The sequence below is a fragment of the Schistocerca serialis genome, chromosome 1, assembly GCF_023864345.2.
Source record: "Schistocerca serialis cubense isolate TAMUIC-IGC-003099 chromosome 1, iqSchSeri2.2, whole genome shotgun sequence".
In the NCBI taxonomy this organism is placed as follows: Eukaryota; Metazoa; Arthropoda; class Insecta; order Orthoptera; family Acrididae; genus Schistocerca; species Schistocerca serialis.
This window is the reverse complement of record NC_064638.1, coordinates 1,046,203,090-1,046,218,758: the sequence shown is the minus strand read 5'-3', so window position 1 is coordinate 1,046,218,758 and position 15,669 is coordinate 1,046,203,090.

The following is a 15,669-nucleotide window of genomic DNA, read 5'->3' as shown; positions in this document are numbered from 1 at the left end:
AAGAACGCCTAATTCGTTTTACGTAAACAGTGAATTAAGTACAACCAGACGTTTTCATTTTTTCAACATTACCATAACGAAGGCCGTGGAAATAAAGAGAAATTAACATCAAATAAAACGTGTTTCTCGCAGCACAAAATAAATCAACTAACACGTACTTTGTTGTGCTTAATTACAATCATCTGTTTCCTCTTATTACAACAATACCATAACGAAAATTAAATTTAGATTATTTTCCTTTTTTACAACAGTACAGTAACAAAAATGAAACCAACATTGCTTTGTTTCTTGTTACACCAGTACTATAGTAACTGTTGGAAATGGTTACCACTCAATTTGATATGCTTCATTATGGCTACCCAGTTTCGTCGCACTCGTTCACACACACGCATATTTGCCTTTTGGTATTGGCAGCATCGAAAGTCCTCTCTGTAAGTTCGTCCACATTATTCACTTACTGAGCATAAAAAAGTTCCTTCATATGGCTCCAAAAGTAAAAATCCAGTTGATTTAAATCAGGACTCGCCATCGACATGGACCAAAACGTCCTATCCCCATCCTGTAAATCGTCTATTCAAAGATCTTCGGTCTCTGTGATTAATGTGGGGTGGAGCACCATCGTGGAGCAAGCACATGTCATGACGTACGGCTAACAGAATATTTTCTAATAAAGTTGGTACCAATATTTCCTCTAGAAAGGGTGGGTAATTGTTACAGTCATTCGTGCAGGTAAAACGTAAGGCCCAATACTGTAGTCATCGATTATAACCGCCCATACATTTACGGAAAAGCGGCGCTGAAAATATGTTGCTACTACTTGGAGAGGATTTTGTACACTCCACATGTGTGTTATCGAAATTGGTTATTCTGTCTCGAGTGACGAGTGTTTTGTTTACGAAATCATGCTGTACACTTTGTAATGAAAACCACTCTGGGAATCCTCGTCCCAGAAGGAAATCTCGTTCTTCCAACGTTTGCATGGTTGAATGTGGCAAGGCTGCAGAAGCTCCTCTTTCAAAGTGCGATGAACGGCAATGTGCGATAGACACACTTGACGGCTGATGCTTCTACTACTCTGAGTAGGAGCTTCGTGGATGTGGTCCAGAATTTGTTCCTCAGCTTCCGACGTACGTTATTCATGTTGTGAACTTCTGCCTTCCGTGCAGGGTATTAAAGAGCCAGTATCTCTCAATCTATGCAAACTGAATATGTAGTCGCAAGCTGTGTTCTGTCGTGACTTATTTAATAATAAAACGAAAGCATATCAGAATAGATTGCGTTTCGCATCCAGAATTAAAGGTAAAGATAACTACTGTACTTTGTTATGAATGAATCGCAACATAACAGAGTACAAGTAGAGAGTTGTGATGATACATACCTTTGGTGAACAGAAACAAATGTCGATCGTGCAGGAGGTCTTCGTTGTGGGAAGGGTTCTCGGTAAATTCGTACAACTGCTGTCGCAACACCTTTTGCCTCATCATAAATAAAATAAATACTGCGTAGTTCAGCGATAGTATGTCTCCTTTCCATCCTAACGTTTAAAGGTGTCGGAATAACGTCTGCGCAGGTTACTCGACGACTATTGACGACCGGCGTATTACAGGGACTTAACCAAGCAAGCCGTTGTGACCTGCGTATTTACGACTCACTCTCGCGACGTCAAAACGCGAACTGGTAACGTCTACCTTTCCAAAAACATTGTCCCGAGACAAACTGCTTTTTTGAACAATCGTCGGAAATGGACAGACTTGTTATTAGACGTTTCAAATCAGTTACTTGTATTCTATTAACAGGATTTTTTGGTAGCTTATGTCATTTACACCCCGTATGTATACATGTATATGGGCAGAATGCCAGAAAAAAATAGTACATATGGAAAGATGACGTCGATTTTAATCCAATGACATGTGCCACCTGGGGGATAATAAATGTAATGATAAAGAATTAAAAGTATTTCACAAACAGATACCGTAATGGCACAGCTACAAGAGCTGTGTTAGTTCTGTTGGTCGATTTTTGGAATCACCATGCTGGGGGGGAGGCAGTCCAACAGCTAACACAAATAGTATGAATCGGCATGAAATTTATGTAATGAGAGATTATTACTATTTGCAGTATTAGAATTAAAGCATGAATTCCTGTTCTAACTAAACTGGTGCTATGAACAGTCTTACTCGCAGGGTAAGAAAAATACAATGCAACGTACCAATACTGAAGTCACACAGACCGTATTTTGCAGAAAACTTGGTGCTAAGCAAAAAGTAAATAGTTCGACTATTACACATATATATATTTAATTGAAGTCACTATTGAGTTAAGCTGACATCATTAAATTACCTCTAATTTTCTGTGGTGGCTGATCATACAGTCCATCCATCGAATCTTGATAATTAGCACATATAAATTGTAAGATGTCTTGCAGGATGGAAGAAATTACTATCTCTTCTTTTGATTGCAGGCGAAAGTCATGCTTGTGAAGGAACATTGGCGTAATAAATAAAAATATTCTTGCATTTAGTATAACTCTTAATATATATAGTTTCTTCCTTTTTTGTTTCATACATATCATTTACTGCACATATTGTTGATGCACGAGTAAAAATTACACGTCCTTCTTGTGTAAGATCTAAAACATAACTACTCTCAAGAGGGATTGAAACCAAAGTAGTTAAAAATTGAATGTTCTCCTGAAAATGCTCTTTTGTTAAAAAGATAAACTTAAAAGCCTATCTGCAGCAATGTATAAATTTCTTATTACTAATGAGGAGAAGAAAACATTCATAAAAATTAATATTGGGAGCTAATATTTTAGGTATTACACAATTGCCTCCCACTACACACTGACACTGTATGGTGTTGTACAGTGTTAGGCAGTAACATATTATTAGTCAGTTGCTACCTATTACCCATGTGAGTGGTTCAAAGCCCTTTATTTCCCCATCTTTTAGACAGACTTTTTTTATGTTAAATGGAGATGTCAGCTTTTCCGTATTACATCTAAATATACTAATACAGATAATTAAAAGAAAAACAAGTTATAAGAAAGGGGTACAAATATCAAATACTATGCGTATTCAACAACACCTGGTCAAGTCTCTTTCATTATTGCGCCCACGCCATGGCAAGTAGTTGGCAGCCTGGCAGTGGGACTTCAACAGTTGCATCTTTGTAGAATACATTTAACTCGTGCATGTCCGTTTCAAGTGGAGTGAAACAGCGAAGTCGTCATGTGTTGCACCGTGGATTCCTCCACAAATATTTGTTCATTTCACGTAAATGGTGTGCGTGCTTGTGGTAATTTCGATACTGTGACAGAAGTCCTCCAATTTTTCAGTCTGGGGCCCATTTTTTACCTGTCGTAACGCGCTTATTCAACGGAGCGGAAATCTGTCAATCAGCACCTACTGATAAGGCAAGTTCCTTATAAAACACTTCTCCATTATTCAGAGTTAAATGTAGTTCAGTAAAATTTTTTGTAGGTTTGCACATGTGTACTAAGCGTGAACACACTTCATGTTTGAAAAAAAATCACTTTACATAGGTTCCTTGCCATCCAACTCTATTAATCACTTATTTTGCATAAAATGTCTGCTTTTGTATGCGATTACTCGTTAAACAAACTGTTACTTACATAGTTACAATCTTAATATATTCATATATTACACATTATTGCTGACATTCCACTCGCACTTACATCATATTGAATTTCAATTTTATTATTTTTATAAAAGTCATATCACTTTCGTTTGTAAATAATAGATTCATTTACATTCATATTGTAGAATAAACATGTGTACCCCCAGTTACATCGATCATCCTTGTACACACATATATATATGGTGTGTTTCGAAAATAATATACATATTTCAAATGCATATATTTATTAAACTTTGAGAAATACGAATATGAAACTTTACACTCATATTTTTGAACCTCTGAATCTCAGATTACATATGTTCAATGTGTCCTCCATCAACGACACAAACAATGTCACATCGATACTCAAATTCCTACCATACTCGGGCAACCATGTCCTTCATCACTGACGTTATGGCAGTACAGATCTGGTTCTTCAACTCTTCCAGGTTTTGTGGGAGTGGTGGTACATGAACGTTGTCTTTAACGAAACCCCACAGGAAGAAGTCAGAGGGTGTCAAATCCAGTGACCATGGAGCCCAGCTGAGACATGATACGTCGCCAGCTCCTTGACGACCAGTCTAACTGTTCAGTGGAGTTTCATTTAGATATTCACATACTTGGCAACTCCATTGAGGGGGTCCTCCGTCCTGTTGAAAAATGAAGCTGTCTTCATGCAGCCTCGGAAGCAACTAGTTTTGTAACATATTGAGATACTGCTGATCGTTAACCGTGTTTCGATCAAAGAAGAATGGGCTGTAAACAGATGATCAGGATATTGCACAAAACACCTTGACTTTGGGCGAATCTCGTACATGTTCAATGGCTGCATGTGGGTTCTGTAGGCCCCAAATTCGAATATTGTGTTTGTTTACCTCATCACTAATATGGAAAGTCGCTTCATCACTGAAAAGATGCGTTCAGCGAAAGTGCTGTCATTGTCAATAGCGTCAAGAATCTCGTTGCAAAATGCCACACGTTTGCGTTTGTCATCAGGACACAGAGCTTGTAACAGCTGTAACTTCTACGGCTTCAAAACCAACCGACGTCTCAAAACACGCCAAATTGTTGTTGTAGACAGTTGTAACTCCCAAGTGGCACGAAGAGTTGATTTTGAAGGACTACATTGGAAAGCAGTTTGAAGTTGTGCAACATTTTCATCAGGAACACGAGGGCAGCCAGGACTCTTTCTTTTATATACACATTCTGTACCTAGAAATTGTCGATACCATCTGCGAATCTTCCACCCATTTAGAGGATCAATTTGGTGCCTCAACCTGATATGTCTTTTCACTGTTATCACGGAATTGCACTTCGCGAATTCGAGACACAAAATGATTTCTGTTGCAGAGTAGCCATTTTAAACATATAATGGGTATCAAAAATATTTACATAAGAAATATTACACATAATTCCTTCCACATTATTAATGGGAGCTTGTTATTTATTTATGGAGCAGGTGGGAACCCATCGGCATCTACTGGAAGTACATTAAGCGCTGCTTGCCGAACTACGCTTAGCGTCGGCTCCAAGAATGAAGGAAGGAATCTATTTGGCTACAGGCCATCAGATTACTAAGGAAAGGACGTATAACTCATATATCATGTTACAAGGAGACTCTCAATCAGCATTATTCATGGTAGATTCTTCTAATGTTCATACCACATGAAATAGACATTGTTAACTTCAGACGACATGTAACTTAAGTATTTATCACATGTGTTTAATTGCCATAAATGTTGTTGTCATTCGACATGTAGGAATAATAAGCCTGTTTATAATGATCACGTACATATACACATGTGGGTTTTACGCGGTGTAGAACCGTAATAACACACTTTCAGAGTCAAGATGAACATTTATTTCGGCACTGAACAGAATAAATGCAGAAATGGATGTCATATTGGCGCGAGAACACAAAGAACTAAAGACAAAACCAAAGAGCAAAAGCAATGAACTGTCACGCCACATGCACCCCTCCCCCCTCCCCTGGCAGTTCGGAGCACGGTAGGTCGGAGCTACCACACGTCCACAACAAAATCCTCGTGCCAATGTGCTAGGTGTGGGGACATCTGGCACGCGAGTATGCATCTCGGGCGTGTTGTCATCAGGGTCCCGCACGGCGGACAGTCAAAGTGGGTCTCAGTGGCTGCGGCGGCGGGCGAGGGTCGACGGAGGCAGGCCGGCAGGGAGCGGTGTGGAGTGGCTCTGGGAGGAACCACACAGGCTTTACTCATTGAACAGAAACCATATTTGCTCGTAGCAATTTCGACGGGTTAAGACATCGAGCTTTGTGACGTATGGGCAGACCATCCGTAGTGTGGATTCGGTGACCAGTACTGTTGCTGACTGCTGAGACCCGCGAATGGAGGCACGCGTGGAGGGGCGAGAGGGGGGGGCACGAGCAGCGGCCACATTGGAGTGCCAGAATGGCGTGTGTGGAGTATCGGCAGCAGGCGATGACTGAGGATGCGCCATGGTAGCCACAAAATGCGAGGGATCCCGCAGAGCGAGAACATGAGTGTCCATGCCGGCCTGGAGTGAAGTGGGCAGGGCATCGGCGGCAGACGGCGACAGAGGGCATGGCGCAGCAGCCACGTGATGCAAAGGGTCCTGTGAAGCGAGAACAAGAGCGGCCTGCCAGTCCAATTACGTCGACATGGAACCGGCAGCAGGGAAAGTGCAGCTTGACACAGGCGTGAAGCAGAGTGCAGACACAGCAGGAAAGGGAGGCAGCATCAAAAGAAGCAGCTCTGCAGCGAGACTGAGTAAAGTACCCCATGCGTGAGCCAATTCAGTGGAGGCAGTAGCAATTTGGGAGTGTAACTCCATGTTATGTAGGCAGAGCCTGTCGATCTGTTTGCGGACGTCCAGTAAATCGGAGAGATGTGCCATAATACCTTCGAGCAGAGATGCACGTGTGGAAAGTGTAGCCATGGAGGTGGAGAGCAGAGATGTGTCAAGTTCATTCAAGTACGGATTGGTAGAACCAGATGCACGGCAGAGTGTAGCGGTCTGCAGGTCTGGCGAAAGTTTGTAATGGTGTAGAAAGTCTAACCCAAGCACAGATTAGTCCATGTCGGCGACATGGAAAGTCCAAGGAAACGTCGTGCTTGGTGATAGACAAAGTGACATCTTGATGGGGCCAAGGACCATGATAGGAGAGTGATTTGCAGCGATCAAGTCGAGGTTAGCAGGAGAAAGCATGTTGACCCTGTGCTTGGCCAGAATAACGCTGACATCAGCGCCAGTGTCGACGAGAAAGCGGGGGCCTGATGATAAGTCAGTGACGTAGAGGTGTCGCACCGCTAGAGCAAGTTGTGCAGCATCAGACGGTAGGCACAGTGAAGAATCATGGCAGGACATGGTGCCTAAGTGTGTCTGCCAGTCTCTGTTGGGAAAGGCACAAGGTGCGCAACAGTTGCGAGAGGCATCCCTGTAAGTAGATTGGAACTAGCACAGTGCAGCTGACTGCATTGGGGCAGGAAGCTGATTGGGTTGCTGCTCGGGCCAGGTTGGCGGATGTTGTGGGAGTGCAGGCAGTACCTCCTGTAGGCCGCTAGGTGGCAGCTCCTGACAGGCAGCTAAGGTGCTGAGGTGAGCGCGCTGGCCTCTGTTGGCAGAGCGCAGTACCGAAGATGCAGGCATGCCAAAGGGTGGTGATGGGGATGTCGTCTATGACAGTCAGTGTCAGTGATGAATGACTGCATATGACCGATCGGCCATGCATAGGCAAACCTTAAGAGGGTCGGTGAAGTGAGATAACAGGTGAAGCTGCAGGTCCAATGGCAGTTTGACCAACCACAAAGTCCAAAGCACAGCATCTGGAAGTGTTTGATCATCAATTAATGCACGAATGTGCCACCAAAGCTGCGAAGGTGTGCGGTTGTTGAGGTGCTCATCATGGATGATGTGGTGGATAGCCTCTGCCAGAGAGTGAGAAAGGCGTTCGATATGTAATGTTTTTGTCTTTAAATACTAGGGCGAGGCTGGTGGCGAGGGTAAGAGGTCACTGATGAGGTCTGGATGGGCTTGGAGGTGGCTCACCAGGCAGACAAAACGTGCGTCGTCTTCCGAAATTCCGTGGATATCCAGCAGATGGTCCGCCAGTGCGAACCAAGTCCTAGGGTCGTCCTTTTGCAACACAGGCAGCTTAGGAAATCTGCTGGGTAACTCATGTTGACGTAGCACTGGTAAGCGAAGATCTGTGTCGGCGGTGGACGGAGCCCCCGACGCCAGAAGTGCAGTAGCGATGACGGTACGTCGCCCGAGGTCTGCGTGGGGGGCGGCTGCAAGCTCGCATGATGTGGAGGAGTCGGTGTAACCGATGGTGCAATGGGTTTGAACTGCAGCCTCGGAGGTGGGCATGGAGCAAGTGTAACGGCCGGTGCCATTGCAGGCAGGATTCGAACCTGCGATCGTAGCGGTCGCGCGGTTCCAGACTGAAGCGCCTAGAACCGCTCGGCCACGCAGATTATTTCTTACAACTATATTTTATTCGCTTGAGGTGTGGCCTGTTAAATTTGCATGGTACCATACCACTCCCGAAGCTTATCATTTCTTCTTTCATGCCGTGTAGACACACTGGTCGCTGAAAAAAGGAAAGTTAAAACTAACTTAAAACTAAATGTTTAGTAGCTCAGTGGCCACTGATTCAGTCACTCTTTTACGTCAGTATGCTGCAGTTTTATTCACCTGTTCTGCGCAGTATATCACCAGCTTCACTTACCTTTACCCTGCAAAGAAATGTATCTACAATATTCTATGAAGAGTGAGATACTTATGCTCCTCATCCCTGCATCCTACTTTCAATTTAGCTGCCATCGTTCATATCCTTAAATGTACGTTACACGTCCTGTAGTTCACTTTCTGTAAAAGCCTGTACACATCTGTATGTAGTAGGCTTAACATAATCATTTTATGTAGCTATTACTCGTAGTCTCTTGTACATTTCCTTAGTTCAACATTGAATATATGTATATTACATGTAGTTCGCTTTAAGTTTTTAGTTATAATATAGTTACTCCTTCTTTCTTCGTAAATGTATATGATTTTTATAAATATGTGTGTGGGTGAGTTTCGTTTAATTGCGTTAGCTGGCGGTCGTTTATCATATCCGCTGTCTAATAATTAAATCTCCTGCAGCCGTGTTTTCAGGCGCATGCGCGTGAGTTGTTGCCTTTACCTCATCTGCTGACATAGTTGACCGTTGCGATTACACCAGTGTCCGTCCCAAGTTTTGCTCTGCTTTACCGCTCTTTGCGTCAAGCGAAGTGCTGCATCGTTTGATATCACTCTCAATTTCACTTACCTGTTAATTTATACTCATATCTCAAAATAAAAGTAAAATCTCCTATATCTAAACATGTTTCCTTAACACTAGTATTCAAAAGAAAACAGAAATTAAATTGCTATTATGTACACTATGTACAGTCATTTCCTCTCTCATCTGGAACAGACATGCCCCCAGACCCTGCGAGGAGGCGTCCGTGCGCAGACGGAAGTCCTTCTCCATATCGGTGTGACTAAGCATATTTTCATCACTAATGCCTCTTTTTTCGTCCAAGGAATGGGATATTCGAGCGGGTAAACATCCATTTCGTACTGATAATCCTTGATAACTTCGGGTTGACTTCCAAATACATGCGCATACGTAAATAACAGATCTGTAATTTCCTGTTCAATTAAGGTGCTGGACTCACATACGTTTTGCTCTAGCATTTCATAGTTTACAGCTGATTCTGGCACTTGTTCATTATAGTGAGTGTTTACAAGTAATACAGTAGAGAGTACAAATTGAACTGTCACATCAGACTCCTCATTCTGTGTGACCTTGTCTGATGTTTTTTTTTTTTTTAAATCGACAGAAAATACCTGTTCGTTTACACTGAAGTAGCACTTGCCACTTCCTATGTGAATTTGCGTCTTATAAGGTCTAAATATGTCCATACCAGTCAAAAAATGTACTATTACTTTGTCAATGATGAGGACACTAAAGTGGCCTATTTTCAATGGAATAATTGCTTGTAACTACACTACTTTTGATTTGTTTCCAGTGGTCGTCTGTATTCTACAATTCTGCACTGGGAACGTGGGAATTTTACCTCTTTTCTTTAACTCTTGTAAAAATTCAGTTGAAATTAAGTTACTTGTTGCACCTGTGTCTAGAACTAAGGGTACTACCATGTCAAATATCGTTGTCTTTATAACTGCCTGTACCTGCTCTTCGTATAAGTTTTCCTGAACTTCCTCCTCACGTCAGTATAAATCGTCTTTCATGTCACCTTGTTTGTCATGTCTCACAAAATATGTGTTTATAAGTGTACTGCCCCCACTCCCTACCTGGTCGGAAACCTCACTGCGACCGGTTGGAGTTTTCCGTTGGCTGCGGCACAGAGCGCGGCATTTGATTGTTGCCGACCGCTTGCCACTGCTTGCGCTTACGGGCGGCGGATAGCCGTGTACTGGCGGACCGTAGTTCACTTGTCCGTTGTAATTGTTCCTGTTGTTCTGATAACCTCGCTTAAATCTTTTGTTTTTCACATTGCCTTTAACATATCCATTCGTGTTTCTTTTTTTTTTTTTTTTTTTGTGTATATACTGTGTTGGATATGGTTGCCATGCTTGTTGTGTAGTAACACTGTTATTTACAGGTTGGTTTGCAAAGACGGGCTGAGGTGTTTGTTCACCTGCTGCCTTATGTTGCCATTGTGCCTCTTCATAAATCAGGTCAATGGAATCCAAAACTGACAAAAAGTACTCACAAGGGAACCTCCCCATCGCACCCCCCTCAGATTTAGTTATAACTTGGCACAGTGGATAGGCCTTGATAAACCGAACACAGATCAACTGAGAAAACAGGAAGAAGTTGTGTGGAACTGTGAAAAAATAAGCAAAATATACAAACTGAGTAGTCCATGGGACACATATGCAACATCACGGAGTTCGTGGGTTCAGGAGTGCCGTGGTCTCGTGGTAGCGTGAGCAGCTGCAGATGAAGAGGTCAGAGGTCCTTGGCTCTAGTCTTCCCACGAGTGAAAATTTTACTTTCTTTATTTTTGCATAGTTATTATCTGTCCGTTCGTTCATTGACGTCTCTGTTCACTGTAATAAGTTTAGTGTCTGTGTTTTGCGACCGCATCGCAAAACCGTGCGATTAGTAGACGAAAGGACGTGCCTCTCCAATGGGAACGGAAAACATTTGATCGCAAGGTCATAGGTCAACCGATTCCTCCACAGGAAAACACATCTGATATATTCTATACGACACTGGTGACGGCATGTGCGTCACATGACAGGAATATGTTGTCGACCGACCTAACTTGTACACTTGGCGAATGGGTAAAAAGACTCTTCTACCTTGCCCGATTTAGGTTTTCTTGTGGATGTGATAATTACTCCCAAAAAAGTGATGAAAACATAAGAGTTCGTCACATAAACTGGAAATAAAAAATTAAAATTATCACTCGGCTGAAGAGTTGAACCAAGGACCTTTCGTTCCGCAGCTGCTCACGTTACCACGAGACCACGGAGCTCCTGCTGTCCCAGTGTCCTTGATGTTACCTATCTTTCCATGAACTACTCAGTTTGTATATTTTGCTTATTTTTTCTCAGTTCCACACAACTTCTTCCTGTTTTCTCAATTGATCAGTGTTCAGTTTTTCAAGGCCTATCCACTGTGCCAACTTATAACTAAATCTGAGGGGGGTGCGATGGGGAGGTTCCCTTGTCAGTGTCGCATTCTGGTGTTTACCAAGTTTTCCCTTATGTGTGGCGGAAGTCGGCTTTTTAATAATGTGCATACATCCACCTGTGATAAGCGATTAGTCCAATATCTGGTCTTATTTAAATACTTTTCGAAATAATCCCGCAAGCTTCTATGCTTGTTGTTAAACGAAGCTGCGTTGAAGACCTCACGTCTTAATCTCCCTTCAACTGCTTCCGACCGGTATGTGTCTACGAAAGCATGTTCAAATTGCTCATAACTGTGACAACGTTCTGCCATTTCAGTGGCCCACAACAGAACGTCACCTTGTGTGTAACCAACAACAAATCTTATCTTTTGAGCCTCTGTCTTGTTACGCAGAAATACGTTGCGGAACACACTGATAAAAAATACCGGGTTCATCCGCCTTCCATCTGTCGAATACGTGGAAAATTGCCTATGTCCACGCAACCCTTCAACAGCGAAGCTGGATGTTAAACATTCGGCATATCAGACATCGGTGTGTTTTTACAAGTGTGTGGAGCACTGTGTGGCAATTGCGTATTTGTTGTAGGTACTGCTGCAGGTAAACTACGAATTTTACAATCTACACTAGCACTCGCTATCGGGATCGTGACAAGATGTGGATAATTATTACTCGCATCCGTCTTGGTCACAAGTAGTTGAATATTAGCAACCTGACATACTTCATTTGATGATTCGGTTTCCCTTTTCTTCATGGCCTCTTCTATCGCGCCTACATATACTTTGCATTCAGATAGTACCTTCTGCGCTGATGTACTACTTTGATCTAAGGTACCTGCTTCTGCTCTTTTGGTTATATCGTCTAAATTTTTCCTCATTTGAGTTATTTCTCCTTTAGTGCATTCAGAGTCTAATCCCAAGCGTTCTACTCTTAATGATAGCTCCTCTACAGCCAATGGTAGACCTTCATAGTCCTTGTGTAGCTTTTTGACAGTAGTGGTCACTTTATTTATAGTATTACACACTTTGTTTTGATTTGCCCTTATACTATTATCATGTCCATGATTTCCTCTGTACACGAATGCACTTCACCTCATTACTTCCCTCTTTCCCCCTCCTTAAATCTCCCTTCCCCAAACCTCGCTATACTAGTAAACATCTACTTTACACACCAAGATATTAATGTACATCTGCACAAATCTTCATTACTATTGCCAATTTTTCTCATCTTTATCATTATTATTTGATTTTTTACTGTTATTTTAATTGCTTTTATCATAATCTGTTATGTATAGCACCTGTTGTAAAAATACTGCCAGCATTTACTTTATTAGGTCTTAGTCACTACTCTTTATTCATATTGTCACTAGAGTAATCTAATTTTCTTATTTAAACTATTGTCATGATGAAATCTGATGTGTGAAATGCTGCATGTGTGGAACACCGGTCCGATGTAAGAGAGGGCCTGATGGCCCTAATCTGATCAGGTTAAATAAATAAATACATAAAATAACAATAAATACTTCCTTTTATGTCAGAAATAACTTCCTTTTCTTAACTGTTTTTTCATTTCTTTTAAATTTTCAGATATCTATGTGCGTAGATTTTCTCTCAGATAATTGAACTTTTGTGTGACACCTGTTTTCGAAATCTTTCCACATCTGTTTTTGTTCTGTTTTGAAATGTGAAAACCTTGTGACAAATCGCTACATTTTGTATTCAAGTTACAAAGCTGTTGTGTAACTGTATTGAATTTCATGTTCATATCACGAAATTTAGTGTTCACAGTCATCAGTAATTGCTGTAACAGCGCATTGGTGGTACTATTATGGTTGCTATCAGCTGTACTTTGCATGTTAATATTCGAATTACCAAATATCAGTTTCCGTCCTATGTTGTCAAAACACGTACATTGCTGTTTCACGTTCTTCTGTTTCGTTCAGCAGTGATGTATCACTTCAAGTGATGCGTGAAACAGTCTCATCGATAGTCATCATGGTATCGTCATAATTTGTCTGTGTATCTGTGCTATTATTTGTACAGTGTTAGACAGTATCATGTGATTAATCAGTTGCTACCTATTACCCATGTGAGCCGGTCAAAGCTCTTTATTTCTCGATCTTTTGGACAGACTTACGTCATTTTAAGTGGAGATGTCAGCTTTACCTTATTATATCTAAATATACTGATACAGATAATTAAAAAAAACAAGTTATTAAAATGCGTGCAAATATCAAATACTATGCGTATTCAACAACGCCTGGTCAAGTCTCTTTCATTATTGCGCCCACGCGCATTCATAGAAATTAATTTCGGGGTCTAGTTGTTTAGGTATTACATAGAGCGCCTTCTGTGTCTACGCTTCGCTAGTTAATGCTCACAGCCATAAGGCTCAATGTGATGGAAACTTGTGAAGCAAGCAGGCAATCATGCCATGGAGGTGTACATGTGCTTCCTACAGCCAACTGTCCGAGTTTGAAAGAGGTCAAATTGTGGCCTTCCGAGTAACGGAATGGTCCATTCAGAGAACTGCCACATAAGTTGGACGTGCTGTGACAGTTGTGCATCGATGCTGGTTATCAGTGGCCACTCGAGCATTCTCACACCCGTAGATGACGTTCCGGACATCTACACAGCACAGATGGCTCCAGCATCATCGTATTGTAAGGGCAGCAGTGGCATATCATACAGCTACCACAGCACAGGTAAGAATGCTTCTGTGCCCACATACTTCAACACAAACTGTTGCGAACCAGTTATTAGCAATGTATCTATGGGCACACACACCTCTAGCCCGTCTTTCACTCACCGACGTGCACGCCGCGCCTGGTGCTGTCAGAGGATCATTTGGAAGATGGAATGACGCGCCGTGGTCTTGAGCGATGAAATCAGAATCTGCCTGCACGTAAGTGATGGTATATTGTAGCCTCCAGCCTGGTAATCCCATGTTCTTTAGCCAAAGTGACGTAAAAGCTTTTCGTAGTTGCTTATCTGGATGTGTTATAAAATCAGTAAGGTGGTTACTGATAATTTTGTTCATGACTGAGCTTGTAATTTGACATATAAATTTATCACATGTTATTTCTCTAAAATGGGAGATCATCAACGTTAAATAGTCAATGCCAACATCTTATCACTGTCCACAGTCGCGTTGTTATTTTCCTGTCACTCTTCTACCATCCAGAAGTCGTTGTCTGAAATTAGGCAGTCACACATCTGCACTTCATTAAAAATTACGACAGACTCTTGCCATTCGTCCAAACCCAAAAAGCAATAGTCATCCGGACAAAGTTGCTACAATAGTGTATATCACGCAGCTTTTTAATTACAGCATCGAATTGAACATCAGTTAATTCCACTTTATATGTTATAGCCGCAGGATGTTTACATTTCCTCGAAACGGATTCCAGTGCTTGCTTGCCGATTTTTTCCACTATTCCTTTTGCAGTCATACTGTTGTTCCCATACAGGAGACACCATATCTCATAGCGACGAACTCGGAGAATTTAATATGTAGATAATAGTTAAATGATCCATACATCTGTTTCTTTAACGTTACAGACTGCCCCTTCTCTAATTATTCCTGACAGTCCACTTGACTACAGATTTTAACAATCATCATGTTATCGTAAAACGGTTCTGCAATTGGTGCAAGCACATTTCAATTCTTACTGCCAAAGAGCGTGCTATTTTTACTGTAATTTACACCACAAATATCAGTAACCGGATTGTCCAGGTTCTCCAGCAATAACCACAAACCAGTGCGTTCATAGGTAGGTGTCCTCTTCCTCACTATACCGAGCGAGGTGGCGCAGTGGTTAGCACACTGGACTCGCATTCGGGAGGACGACGGTTCAATCCCGTCTCCGGCCATCCTGATTTAGGTTTTCCGTGATTTCCCTAAATCGCTTCAGGCAAATGCCGGGATGGTTCCTTTGAAAGGGCACGGCCGATTTCCTTCCCCATCCTTCCCTCACCCGAGCTTGCGCTCCGTCTCTAATGACCTCGTTGTCGACGGGACGTTAAACACTAATATCCTCCTCCTCCTCCTCTTCCTCACTTATAGCTGAGGGATGTTTAGCACATTGAAGAAAGACTTAGTGATACCTTCTACTACCATAGAAGACTGCTTTTACTCTCTAACGGTCAAACATGGTGGTACTTCTGATCATGAGATCTTCCGCTCATTCCTTCTGAATTTGCGTACACTTGCAGTCTAACTGGAAACTCCTGGATCAACTGCACTACCGTGTGTGCAAGTGTGTCAATGTCACACAGGGATGTCAGGGGTTGGACATCAGGTGTTAGGTATGAGGTGACAGGTGTCAGCTATCATGTGT